The sequence below is a fragment of the Uranotaenia lowii genome, chromosome 2, assembly GCF_029784155.1.
Source record: "Uranotaenia lowii strain MFRU-FL chromosome 2, ASM2978415v1, whole genome shotgun sequence".
In the NCBI taxonomy this organism is placed as follows: Eukaryota; Metazoa; Arthropoda; class Insecta; order Diptera; family Culicidae; genus Uranotaenia; species Uranotaenia lowii.
The window spans coordinates 376,979,394-376,994,838 of record NC_073692.1 but is presented as its reverse complement, the minus strand read 5'-3'; the positions used below and the strand labels follow the sequence as shown (position 1 = coordinate 376,994,838).

Here is a 15,445-nt window from a genome sequence, read left to right as displayed (position 1 = left end):
GTGTTAAAGTATGTATTGGTATTTTACTATCAGTTAACAGTTTTCTAGAACAGAAAATGTGAACATAAATGTTATAATTGTAAACTATGACTCGATATTCTGGTTGATGTTACCTGAGATCGATATATGAGGACTTGTAACTCAGGGTTAGTAATCAGTAGAAATGATTTAAGTTATTTATAAACATGAGTTACAAGATACCATCAACCGGAATGCCGACCCATAATTAACAATTATAACATATGTTCACATTCTCTGTTATAGAAAACTATTTAAAGAAAGACATACTTTAAAACTTGGAATTCAACTTTCAATTCAGCGCCAATATTGATTGAACAATATGGGGCATATGCTGGGACATATGACAGCGATTAAAGTATGATTGAAATATGATTTGCATTTTTTTTAAATCAAGATGTTCTTAAAATTTATCACACAAAAAGTTGTGTTACTCTCATACATTGCAATGGCCTCATTTGAGATAAGCTATGAGTATTAATTTCTAAGCGTGTCGAAAAAATGGAAAAATATGTGTACTGGTAGCGACATCTTATGGATGTTAGTCCACTTACGAATTTGGTTTGAAACTTAGGTGGGTATTCTCACACACGATTTCAACAAATTTTTGTTCGGGGCCCGATATCTGTTCTCTGTGCCTTTATCTCCTCCTATCTAACACTGCAAGAAAGCAAGAGCAGAAACTTCAAACGCGTTTTTCTCGAAAGCACATTTTTAAAGTCCGTGGACATCGCCATTTGAAAACTACTTATCCGATTCTTTTCAAATTTGGAACATATTTTCTACATATAAAATACCAGACCCCAACGTTTTTCTTTTTTGATTTTTTTACTTTGGGGAGATTTTAGAGGTGAAAATTGGCGGATTTTTAAGTGAAAAATCGTAGTTTTTACTTCAAACAGCCACAAAAATTTCATAAAAATATTTTTAAGTTAAATAAAAACGTTGGGGTCCAGAAAAACATCTATTAAAAATATTTTGCTCTGATTTTTTGACTTCAGATGGTTCTGTGCTGAGAAACAGTGTCCACCGCAAATCCTGTTTTCTAAAAGGCATCCTCGAAAATGCTCCGTCACCGGCTCATTTTTCAATATGTTTCTACGAAAAAATTACTAAATGTTCTTTTAACAATGCTTTGTATAATGCAAAAAATTTGAATACATTTGTTTGAACGATAGCTCTAGAAAAAAATCGTGAAAATGGTGTTTTTTTATACCCGTTAGACCCTACCCCCCCCTTAAAATATTTGAAACTAAATTTGATTTAAATGGAGTAAAGTAAACAAGTAGAAGACTGCTCTATTTTTTTCGCTGAAACCAGAATTAGTTGCGATCTGGGGAAAGTGGATAATTGATTTGAAGCCTTTTTTAATTTTTTTTGTTATGTTTTAAAGTTTTGTCACCTGATTTTCAACTATTTTTTTCAAAAGTGATTTAAAAAACGAACCAATTAGACAAAAACCTATTTGCATATTTGAATTTAGGGCACTCGAATTATTCAAAATCATATCTTAAATTTTTTACACCTAGAAAAAATGTGAAATTTGAGGCCTTGAGTAATTTGTCAAAAACTTATTGGATATGGAGTTTAGGATTCAGAAGACTGAGAAACACAAAATACAATTGAGGCTGAAATTGGTTTCTTGAGGAATATTTCATATCAGCATAAAATTTGGAATTACATAAACCCTTTTTTACAATCGAAGTGGTTAGTTAGAAAGTCATGTATACTAGGAGTTTATTTTTATTCAGCTAATTTTGCTGGATATCGTAAGTGTTCAACTCTTTTCACATGGCTACCAACTTAGGATGTGTAAAATTAGTATTCTGTGAATGAATTTTGAAGTTCAAATGGTTGTTCTTAAATATTGAACTTGTTTAGTTACACTTCTTAGTAAAAACCCATTTTAAACACGAGTCAGGGGTTTTGTGTGACAAGATTTGAGTATCAATACAGATGGTATTAACTGAATTGCAAATCGAAATCTACAATCTATTGGTTTCAATTCGTAAACGTCATATAAAACCGTAAAATGAAATGTCGTAAGGCCTAGAGAGTGATTTAAGACGAAATTCCGCCGGAGGCGAGCCGAATTTCTGACATGTTTTTCAACACTTATTTTTAAACACCTTTTGGGATCCAGTGATTTCCCGGTAAATTCATTTCTTGTACTGAAAATTTTACTTGGAAAAATTCTCCATGGGGGGGGTTAAACCCCTAAAACCCCCCCCCGTTCGCACGGCCTTGCGGGAAGCTAAGCCAGATTCGCCTGAAATTTGACCCCTTTGCATGAAATTAGATCCCGACAGCGTGATCCCATTTTGAAGTGCTCGCTCCATCGCCATCAGAATTGCCATCATCGTTTGGACACGTGTCATCTTCGCGTGCTGAAATTCCATCTCTTGCGAAGAAACGTTACCGTTGCTCTGGCTCCACCAAAAACTTATGTTTAGTTTTAGTTTTCAGTTTTTCGGTTCAAACTTCGTTCGGTTGCATGCAGCATGCAATGGCCGTTAATAATGCCAATGATATCTGCAGCAGCACCGTTAGGGAAAGTTTCATTTTTTTTTTAAATAGCTTCTGTTCATGGTCATTAGAGCGCCACGATTATTTTTATCAGTTTTACGTGAAACCGAGACTACATTGAAGGTATCGTTGCCTCGGAACATTACTGCAGCTGAGACAGCTTCAGGACAACTTTAAACTTCCATAATCGTAATGCTAGCCCTTCTTTGGCGAATTTAAGAAAGTGCTGGAAAGAACTTGGGAATTCATTTTTATAATGTTTCATTTTATTATAACATGGTTTTGTTAATGATTTTAGATTATAAAATAAGACTTATTGAATCTGAGTGTGGTTTTCATTTTAACATTTTCAAAGTTAAGAGCTCTTTTTTCTACCACCAACTGAGGACGTGAAGTTCGAATCTATTCTACTCTTTTCAACTTAACTCTACTCTACTCTACTCTACTCTTCTCTACTCTACTCTACTCTACTCTACTCTACTCTACTCTACTCTACTCTACTCTACTCTACTCTACTCTACTCTACTCTACTCTACTCTACTCTACTCTACTCTACTCTACTCTACTCTACTCTACTCTACTCTACTCTACTCTACTCTACTCTACTCTACTCTACTCTACTCTACTCTACTCTACTCTACTCTACTCTACTCTACTCTACTCTACTCTACTCTACTCTACTCTACTCTACTCTACTCTACTCTACTCTACTCTACTCTACTCTACTCTACTCTACTCTACTCTACTCTACTCTACTCTACTCTACTCTACTCTACTCTACTCTACTCTACTCTACTCTACTCTACTCTACTCTACTCTACTCTACTCTACTCTACTCTACTCTACTCTACTCTACTCTACTCTACTCTACTCTACTCTACTCTACTCTACTCTACTCTACTCTACTCTACTCTACTCTACTCTACTCTACTCTACTCTACTCTACTCTACTCTACTCTACTCTACTCTACTCTACTCTACTCTACTCTACTCTACTCTACTCTACTCTACTCTACTCTACTCTACTCTACTCTACTCTACTCTACTCTACTCTACTCTACTCTACTCTACTCTACTCTACTCTACTCTACTCTACTCTACTCTACTCTACTCTACTCTACTCTACTCTACTCTACTCTACTCTACTCTACTCTACTCTACTCTACTCTACTCTACTCTACTCTACTCTACTCTACTCTACTCTACTCTACTCTACTCTACTCTACTCTACTCTACTCTACTCTACTCTACTCTACTCTACTCTACTCTACTCTACTCTACTCTACTCTACTCTACTCTACTCTACTCTACTCTACTCTACTCTACTCTACTCTACTCTACTCTACTCTACTCTACTCTACTCTACTCTACTCTACTCTACTCTACTCTACTCTACTCTACTCTACTCTACTCTACTCTACTCTACTCTACTCTACTCTACTCTACTCTACTCTACTCTACTCTACTCTACTCTACTCTACTCTACTCTACTCTACTCTACTCTACTCTACTCTACTCTACTCTACTCTACTCTACTCTACTCTACTCTACTCTACTCTACTCTACTCTACTCTACTCTACTCTACTCTACTCTACTCTACTCTACTCTACTCTACTCTACCTTACTTTCGGTATTTTTTAGCATTTTAATTTTTTCCGTTATTCGATTTTCATTTATAACTGTCTGAAACCGTAAATTAGGCTTATCTACAACCACATTAAGCTACTTATCAAGCAAATGGAACCAAATTTGGCATGCAGGGGTGTATAGATAGAAAAAAATTATAAAAACGGTTTGCGACTCCTCCCTTTTTCAAGTGTGGTGATAGAAAGGGGGGAGCGGGGAACCTATCAAGCAAATGAAACCAAATTTGACATAGGAAGGTATTAAGGTACAATATATGTTTCCACGATATTTTGAGTCCAACCCTCCTTCTGCTGGGGAGATGAGACGGGGGGAGGTGATCTCTCATACATTTTTTTTTTTCATAACACTGAAACTAATCGAACAAACGAAATCAAATTCGGCATGGGAGTATATTTGAGCACGAGAATTGTTTTTTTTATTTAGATTCAAGAAATATTTTTATGACGATGATGATGATAATGAAAGGGGAGAGATGTCATGCGTTTTTTTTTTTGCATAATTCAAGAGCTTATAAAATAATTGGAATCCATTTTTACAGAGGACAGTATACAGCTACAAGAAATAATTCTATGGCTTGAAAACACTTTTCTCCCCGGGGATTGGGGAGGAGGCTCTTTGAGTAACGGGTAGTAAAAACTTATCAAATAAATTGAGCCAAATATGACATGTAACGTTATTTGATTACGAAACATGTTTCTATACCAGCTCGTGGTCCCTTTCCACATTGGCGGGGGTAGAGGCAAATAAAAACCAGTTCATATTTTCAGATTAATATATTAAAAAAAAAACAGTGTAAATACAACTAAGGAGCAATTTTTTTTTCACTCTTATGTTCTCTATAGTCTTTTTTTAAAGTAAATCAATAACAAATAAAATTCCAGTTAATAGTAGGCCAGTGATCGAAGATTGCTCTTTTGTTTCAGCACAGACTGATTTGCGATGATTTTGACCACTTTTTTCCAGTGTTTTGCGATGTTTTCGATAGAATCTGCAGGCTTCACATGTTTTCTTAAATACGATTTGGTAAGGGTCCAAAAAGTTTCAATCGATCTCGCTTGAGGTCAATTTGGCGGATTCATCTCCTTCGGTTGGATCTGGACTTTGTTGGATTTGAATCGAGCCATCGTGCCTTTGAGTAGTGAATTGATGCCAGATCTGGCCAAAACAGTACTGGGTGATCGATCATGCTTGCGGATCATAGGCAGTAGACGAAGGTTCTGACATTCTCGGAAGGAAACATCTGAATCCATTGTGGCATTAGTCACGAATGGCTTGGAAAGCACACACGCATATGAATAGCCAAACCATTGCTATGAACGAATTTTTCGAGTTTAAAGTTATGTCTCGTCAATACTTGGGACATCCCGAACAGTGTAATACTGGTCACTCGGAAGCGTTTTGTATTCAAACTTGCAATAGGTTTTGTAGTCGATGATAACGCACACCGATTTTCCACACAGCAGATGATCATATAAGTTACGAGCTCTTGGTTTGCGGAACAAGCTTGTTTTTGACTCTGCTTCGCCTTTTTCTGCTTCTTATATGTCTTTAGACCCAATTTAACCTTGGCACGATGAACGGTGCTGAGAGGAGATCCCACTCCTTGGGCACATCCCGAATAGTCCTATTTGCCGCTAGTAGTATTTGTGTCACAACTAAGGGCGTTTCACTAACACTTTTTCATAACCTCAAAAACGACCGTGTTCATCGGCCGGCTGCTCGATTTTTGCACTGGAATTATTGGAGGTTAATTATCCCGTTCTTGTCCGTATACGCCAGTGGGACGCCAGTTATTGTGCGTGAGAAATGTCAAAAACAACTCTATTGGGGCATTCTTACTGGCTTTAGCACGCATGACTTTTCGGTCTAAAGTTTTGACCACCGGACTCGGTTTCAGCCCAGATTTTTTTATGTCCAAGAAGCTGCTTTTCTCTCCATACTACCGAATTGCATTTTAGACCGTCCAATGCTTACTTCTTCCATTTTCGCCATCTAAGTCAACAAAATGTTGGGGATAATTTTCACGAAAATTATAAAAATTGGAGCTAAGTTTTAAGAAAAACTGTAAACAACAACACCTAGCAGAAATCAGCTGTTTGAACGCCATCAAGAATGAGCAGGGTTTGGTCAAAACCGTGCTTAGACAAAATGAAACACCCTATAAAACACTTTTGCATTATTTTCTTCTTGGAAAGAGTTTTTTGTGGATTAAATAATACCATAAAAATAACTTTCGCATGCTGAAAACTTAAACTTTGACATTTCTGTTGTCTGTAATAACTGACAAAAAATCAACCATAACTTGTAATGGATTTTGTTTGAAAGATGGTTTCAAACTTCTTGGAAGAATTTTAATAGCTAGAACTTGAACCGAGATTGCATTCTGTAATTTCAATATCTTTAGGAAGACTGTTGGACTCGACTGGATCATTGAGAGGAATTTCTTCGATTCTAATCTTAGGTTTTTAATAAGATTCAAAAACGCTTTACTTTCTCAAGTAACAATTTGGGTACACTTCAATCCAAATATGAATTCAAGCTGTAAAACCACGTTCTGTTATGTAAGAATCTATAAAACTCCAATATAACGCTTAGTAGCACAAAAAGGCGCTCTGCAGTAGGTTCTGTGGAGCAAATTATAAAACGTTGGCAAGCTAAGTCAACCTCTTAAGTAAGTTCTGAATGAATTGCTTATAAAACCTATTTATCATATTATTTTCATTTACAAATAATTCTGCGCTAGAAATTGGTTACATTAATAATTTTTAAAACGAATGAATCTCATTCAAATCAAATATAATAAAACAAATCAGAAAGCTAAAGTTTGTTTGTCATAAATCAGTAAAGAAACTCAATGTTATTTTCTCACTCTAAAATTTCGTAACCTGCATTTAACTTGGGCTTTAAAGTTTACCGCAAATATGTATTACAAAATTAAGAAAAAAAAAATAACGGGCCTATTGTGAACTGCTTTGTTGAAAAACGATAAAATATAAAAATTAGAATTTTATAGTGAATTTTTTTATTGTAGTTATTCAAGAATTTTATTAAATTATTTCAGCCATTAGGTAGCCGAGATTTTAAAAAGCATGAATTAGATGAGGATTACTTTCTATAATAGAAAATTGAAGTTGAAAAATGTCCCATTACTTACCATGGAAATGGTGATAATATCTTCTATACATTTAAAAATGAATGCTTGTCTGTCTGTCTGTCCCCTATAGACTCGAAAACTACTGAACCGATCCATGTGAAATTTGGTATGTAACAGTTTTTGGGGTCGAAGATGGTTCCAAAAATACTTTCAAACCACTCCGACTTAGGGGGAGCTCTCATACAAAAATAATGAAAATATGACACAATTCGATCAATTTTTGGAAACTACTGAACCGATCAACGTAAAATTTTGTATGTAGCTGTTTTAAAGACCGGGAATGATTTCTAACCCCTCCAAATCTAAAAAAGAAGAGGGTCTCCTATACAAAATTAACACAACTTTGACACAATTCGAATATTTTTTGGAAACTAATGATCCGATCGACGTGAAACTTGATGTGTAGTCATTATCGAGACCTGGAATGGTTGCTATAATACTTTTAAACCCCACCGAATTCAAGATGGTGGTCACACATACAAAATTAACAAAAAAAGAAATAATAATTTTTTTAACAATTCTCGAAGGGTTTTTGTTAAAAAATAATAAACTTAAGCGTTTAAGAATAATAAGAATATTTATTGAATTGACAAATAAGTTTTAACAAAATTAGATAATATATATTGTATTGACTGAAAACTCTTAGTGTTTCCATAAAGTTTGGCTCACTTTTTGATTATGTAGAAATTTGCCTTTATTCCCGTTTCAAAGAAGTGTGGTTATTCTTATTTAAAGCATGGATGACTACAAATCTGGACGCATTAAAACGGGTCTATCTCGGAGCTATATAAACGAAATAAAAATGTTTTGTACTTGAAATGTAGGGTTTTTATTGTACTTTAAAGGAAAAATAATAAAAAAATTATTCCGATGTTGTTTTGATGAATTTTCGAACTTTTGGTTGAGTATCACTCATTATAGTTTGAACACCCTATTCGCTGACCTCAGCGGCCATTTTGTTCCACAATCTCTTCATCTCTGTTGCTTCCCGAGTCGTCCTACCATTCTTCTTCATCTTGACAATTGCCCAAAATTTTTCGATAGGGCGGAATTGAGGGCAATTGGGTGAGTTGATGTCCTTTTCGACAAAATCCACCCGTTGGCCCAATACCACTGTAGAACCTCCTAGCTGTAGTGGCAGCTTGCCAAATCTGGCGAAAACTTAACTAGTCCTTTGTGAGATCTAATGTACGAAAAAAAAAGTTTTTCAGGCATTCCTCCTTGTAAATTTCGGAGTCCATGGTCTTGTTTTTCACAAAAACCGGAATTTTTTGTCCGCAGCTGCAAATACCTTGCCAGATCAAACACTTTCTTGCAAACTTATCAGCAAAAACGAATTTGAAGTTGCCGGGGCCATCACCATGACCAGTGCAGTGCACCACTGCAGTGGCTTTACATAATTTTTGGTCAGAAAGCTGCCCAAAATCCATCTTCACGTACGTTTCGTCATCCATGAGGATGCATCCGTCGATCTTCGTTGGAATCTTCTTGTATAACTTGCACGTCCTTTGGCTACTAAATTCTGCTTCAATGTCCGGTTTGGTTGCTTACTGGTCCGATAGGATCGTATTCCTTCGCGTAGACGAATTCTGCTGACGGTGCACCGGTCGGCGTTGAATTTCTTGGCAATGTCATAGTCCGATTACCCTGTGTTTTCCTTGATCGTTCTCAACACCTTCAAATGCGGAAACGTTTGAGAACGCTACACACGGTTGATTTGACCATTTTTAACGATTTCGCGATTTTTGAACCCGACCACGTCGGGTTTTTGACGTGGGTGTTCAAAATTTATTTTCTGATTTTAATTTAAATTTAATGATTAATGGCATTTCGGTGAATTATACATTCTAATATAGGGTTGCCATCCGTCCCGCAAAAGCGGGACATGTCCCGCTTTTTTGTTGAATGTCCCGCCGTCCCGCCTTTTCCTCAAAATGTCCCGCTTTTTTTTTCAAGGGAAACTTTTAAAAAATTCACAGACTAACGCTGTAAAAAATCAAACTTCATCCTAGGTCTTTTTCTCAAAATAAGCAACACAACACAAAAAAATCGAATAGGTCATTTTCCTCAAAATAAGCATCAATTTTTCAGAGTTTACATAAGACAATACAAAAAAGTCCTAAAGTTACAATAAGATTCGAATCAATTAATCGTTCTTGAAGCATGTTCAACCAATAAAATTACTTAAGTATATATGAAGTATTATTTAAGTTTTTTTTCTAGATGATTATAAATCTTAATTATTCAACAGAATCTAAGTTCAATTTCCTTTTACACGCCATCTTTTTCAACTTAATTAGTCAAGTATACAATGATGGAAATTTTCTTGAGTTTCAAATTTTTGAAACAAATTTGAAATGTATTTGTTAATGCACAAAGGTTTTTTACACGATATTAAATTCGCCATTTACATGTAGGACTTGAAATATTTTTCTCAAATAACGTGTTGCCGAAATCACAGAAAATCTATAATTACAAAGAATTTTGAGCAAATTTTCATCACAGAATCTTTGTCACAGAACACAAAATTTTAGTAATATTCACAGATTCCACAAAATTTGAAAATTGCATAGGTTTTTTAAAAATTATTTTTTTTACGTCGTTATACAATTTGAATTTTTCAGTATCAATTGGAAAATATGATAAGATTAGTAATGTTCTTTGATTTTTCTCAAGTAAAATGTAAAAAAAAACGCAAGTTTACATGACTTTTTAGTAAAATTATTGAAAAATGCGCCATACAAAACCATCGCAGAATTTTTGGATAAAATCTTAGAACGTCAGGTTTTTTCATCGTCAAAACACAGATTTTTTTTGACAACCTTGATGTTAATTTGCGAAACCCGTGAAAAATAACCGTGTTTATGGCAAAAAACCGTGAAAATTGAAATCATGTAAGAAAACCTGAGTAAAATTAAACCGTGTTAAAACAATCTTAGTATACCTTCTTTAAATAACATTGGCTGATGATATATGTATAAGGATGGCAATAAAATTAAGCTTTATTCAAGAGTTTCTTAAATGTCCCGCTTTTTTCTGCTGTGTCCCGCTTTTTTGTCGTGAAATGTCCCGCTTTTTTCTGAAAGTATCTGGTAAGCCTATTCTAATAGGAAGAATAGGAATAGGAAACTGTTAACACAAAATTTATTTTCATCTCGCGGCTTCCATCACGTGTAACTTTTTTGAAACAAAACGAATCGTAATGAAATTTTCAGCACTAGTAGAAGAAACATTCCTCTACAAAGTGCTGTCAAAACATTCCAGATCCGACAACTAGGAGCACTATGGTAAAATAAATAGTGCGTCCAGATTTGTAGTGATCCATGCTTTAACACTTTCAAAAAATCGAATTTTTTTATTTTTTATTTTCTTATTGTAAAGCATTTCAAGAATGTTGTGTCAAATTTTCAAGTCAATCGAAGCAAAACTGTAGAAATTATAGGCCTTTATCTCCTCTTATCTAATACTGCAAGAGAGAGAGAGAGCAGAAACTTCAACCCCGTTTTCTCGAAAGCACATTTTTTAAGTCGGTGGACATCGTCATTTGAAAACTACTTCACCGATTATTTTCAAATTTGGAACATATTTTCTCCATATAAAATACCAAACCCCAACGATTTTCTTTTATTTTTTACTTTGGGAAGATTTTACAGATAAAAAATGGCGGATTTTTTCGAGAAAAATCGTAGTTTTTACTTCAAACAACCACAAAAATTTCATACAAATTTTTTTACGTTAAAAAAATCGTTGGGGTCGAGAAAAACATCTCTTAAAAATATTTTGCTCTGATTTTTTGACTTCAGATGATTCTGTGCTGAGATACAGTGTCCACCGCAAATCCTGTTTTCTAAAAGGCATCCTCGAAAGTGCTCCGTCACCGGCCCATTTTTCAATATTTTTCTACGAAAAAATTACTAAATGATTATTTAACAATGCTTTGTATAATGCAAAAAATTTGAATACATTTGTTTTAACGATAGCTCTAAAAAATCGTGAAAATGGTGTTTTTTTTACCCGTTAGACCCTACTCCCCCCTTAAAGGATTTACTATATAAATTTTGGTCGAATAGATGATTTCCAGCTCTTTTTGGGTCTCCCACTGGGACTTTCATGGATTTTTCTCGATCTCAAAAACCACTTGACAGATTGTCACGAAGTTTTGCACACGTACACATTACGCTACTACACTGAAAATGTCATCAATTTTCATCCTCCGCTTTTGTAACTTTAATAGTCGTTTTAAGTACTACTTACATATAATTCACTCAAGGGAATTAAGCAGTTGGTTTTTTTAGGTAATATCTATCTTTTAAAGCTGTGTTTATGTAAATATGCGTTTTTTGGTTCTTTAGAAAGTTTGTTGTCTCTCTACTCCGTCGAAAAGATTGTTTAATCACAAAAAAAATATATCCTTATCACTTTTTCATTTATTTTGTGAGGGAACGTTTTATAACACCAATCTTATCTCAATAAGGAAAAACCATCCTATTAGAATTTTCATATGACTTGACACGTCGCGAGACTATATCCTGTTACTTGTCACTTCCGATAGACAGACACACAAAAACCAACGACTGCGACTATAAAATGGGCAGCTTTCTTCCAGGAAATTAAACCTAATCTCATTGTATCAGAAACACACAAAAAAAGCTGTTCTGCCACGTTCGAGTTTCATTTTTGTCTTAAAAATACACTTTCAGCCCTGGAAATGGAATGCTTAATATCAATTAAAATATTACTTTAATAAAATATATTAAATAATGAAATAAAATATACTTTTATAATATGTTCTTTGATGATTTTTTCAAGTATCAAAAATGACTTAAAAAACTAAAGACAAGACTAAAATAGTTTGTTTAGTATTTGATAAAATTAAACTCATTCACCTTCAAAACGCTCGCGCTGCCTCAAAAATGGTTTAAGGAAAATTGTCTTGCCCTTTCGTCGGGAAAAAGCGAGGAACGAAAATGTCCTTCACAATTCGATGCAATATTTTATCATTTCTTTGGCTCCTCGTCGCCTCGGGTGGACGGCATTTGAATTGTGGTGGTATGGTGATCGTAAAAAGAAAGGAAGAAAGCAAGAAAAACTCGAAGCTAGGCGTTATCCTCCCACGCAAATTTGTTCAGCAGCATCTTAAGCTAGCTCATCATCTTCTTTATGAGGGGAAAAATTCAAGAAAAGAGGGAGGACAAGAGGAAAAGCTTCTGCTTCTGTTGTCATACTTTTGGCGGAAAGATTCTCGCTACAACTTAACTTCTTGGCACGTTCTTTGGGAAAAGATAAAATAGTAGTTTGTTGAGCGTGGTTTTGTTTTCTTTTTTTGCTGATTGAAGGACTATTGAACGACAGCTTGGGAAGCTTGAACTTTTGAATGGAACACGTAAGGAAGAGTACTTTTGACTTGTTTCATTCATCATCAACAATTCAAACTTACTTACAATTGGGTAGAAATCTTTCAAAAAAACAAATTCTGATTTGTTAAAAAAAAATTTTTTTCTGTAGTATGCTGAAAAAAGCAAAAAAAAAGTTTCAAAATTCAATAATTTTGTTTAACCCTTTCCTTCCCATGGTAGCACAGGTGATCCACAAATTTGCACAGCTCGCATTTGAACTGGGCGCTTTGGATCAACACCATTTTCTCACCGAATGTGTAGATATGAGTAAAGAAACATTGCCCAAAATTTGAAGAAAATCGGTTCGTTAGGTTTTGCTTGGCAGATCAAAAGCTGCAAAAAAGTCGGATTTTTTTCGAATTTAAATCAAGTCGTCATTTGTTGCTCAATAACTTGCAAGTTTTTATAATTTCCTTGAAATAAAAATACTGACGTGCAGAAGGTTGCTTATGCAAGCAGAATCAAATGATGGTTTACTTAGATTTCAACTAAAACATATAAATTTTTGAGTAAGTAAAGTGGATCACTGGTGATACACTGGGAACAAAACGTACTTTTCTTCTTGGGAAGCTTCTTATCAATACTCAAGAAAATCATTTCGTCAACAAAAAAATTCGCTTCAGGATAGTTAATTCATCTGCTTAAATGACCACATGTCTCAAAATATTTGTAAAAGTTCGAGATTTTCTCGAAAAACGGCATGTTTTGTTTCCCTTGCGCAAAGTGTCATGGCGGCGAATTGTTCAATGAAAAAATGAAAATTTCAGATATTTCAATAAATAGACTTTCGAGGGATGCGTATACCAAAGAAGTTTTTTATCAAATAGGATCGTTTTAGTTTGTGAGCAATGAAGTGATGAAATTCCATGTTTTTTTGCAATTATTTCCTGTTTTTCATTTGCACCCTATGTGTTGTTATCTTCCCAATGGAGCACATATGATCCACCTCAAAACCCAAATTTATCAAATGGATCATTAAAGTAGGCTTAAATTATGCATCTTTTGTTCTAGAACTTTAACTGTAAATCAATATTTCTATTTTTAAAACGTGAAAAACCTCGTGGGAAGGAAAGGGTTAACAAAGTTCGTTATTGGCTGAATAAAAGTTCCCTAGAAAAATAATTATCCAAATCTCTTAAAACTATTTAAATATTCAATATCGAACATTAATTATTAGGAAGAGATTTTTAAATGCATTTTACGTAACTCAAAAAAAAAATTCTTCCATATATGTATCTCAAAGCTTTCTTCATTTTTGTTATCTCAAAGTATTAATGAATACAAGAGACTTAAGAGGCTTTTCATTGTCTCAAATAGAAAAGAACGACCACATTAACAAATAATTCATTATCCCCAAAGAATCGGAACAGGGCACAAATTGAATGAACGTCGCGCAGCTGGAAAAAGCGCTCTATTTATCTTGCCCGACTTATCGCTGAACTTTGTAATTGTAGGAACAAAAAAGAAGGTCCGGAAACTTCTTACGAAAGCCAAACGACAAACGGAATTATCAGATAATCTCCCGGAAGAAAAACTTAACCTTTTTCGAGACGATTTCTTCCAAATTGTGACCCTCCCTTAAGTATTACACCATCATCACTGGAGCACAGTCACATTTTTCACTTTACAGCCAGTCAGTCGTCATAGAAGAGAAGAAAAATGGCAGAGGAACGAACAACTGTGTAATTCCATTGGAAGCAAAATGTTTGGTCCGGGTCCATGATTGACGGTATTTTATAATTCATACCACACACCGGGATTGTTTTTCCGCGGAAAAAGCTTGAATCTGTTGACCCAGGTTCGTTTGGCGGGCCCTCTAATTCATTTGTTTTCATTTGGATTTAGGGGGGAAACCAAATTCATCTCTTTTCATTTTTATGGTTGCACACTATTAATTTTTTGGTGTAAATTTATGTCAAAAAGGATGCACAAAAAAGAAACATCACTTTTGACATAAAATTACACTGGAAAATACAGAAACGCTTGAAGACATAAAACTACTGGCTATAATTGAATAGCACATTCGACATAATATTACATCATCTATGATGTAAATTTACGTCAAGCAGGACGCACAAAAGCGTAGCATCGTTTTTGTCATAAATTTAGATCATTGATGATATAACATTGCATCGTACATTCTAATATGTGAATTATTCTACTGAATCAAAGCAATCCAAAAATTCCTTTTTATTTAACCACAGTATAAGAAAAGTTCAGATATCGGCATTTCGATAGCAACTTACTATTTTCTCCAGTGAGCGTTTTCGATTGAAAACGCTCACTGATAAAAATTGTAAGTTGCCACAAGTTGCTATCGAAATACCGGTATCTGGATTTAGCTTATAACGTTGTTGAATTAAAAAAAAATCTTTCGATTGCTTTGATTCAGCGTCGTTTATATTTTAAGTCATAGGAGCTTTCGGTTTAGGACCATCTCCTCTAATTTTGATATCAAAATTCTGGAGAAAAAGTAATTAAATGAATAGTATGTAACTGTATTGATAGACCTTTGTAAAAACTAAATTTATAAATTTTAGCGAGATCAAATGACTATAACAAACACTTAGAAAAATCCACGTATATTTACATGAAATAGCAAGGGTAGAAGGGAATCGGGCAGTTACATATGGTAAAACTGTTTATTTCTTGTAAACTTCTTTGATATAAGCAGAATTATCCACTTAAAACCCGAAGTCTTTC

At 34.5% G+C, this 15,445-nt stretch overlaps 1 protein-coding gene across 4 annotated transcripts in view; it reads left to right on the top strand.

Moving 5' to 3' along the window:
* Positions 1-15,445, top strand: part of LOC129746506 (uncharacterized) — a 262,794-nt gene that overhangs the window by 220,084 nt on the left and 27,265 nt on the right. The gene's annotated exons all lie outside the window — the stretch shown is intronic.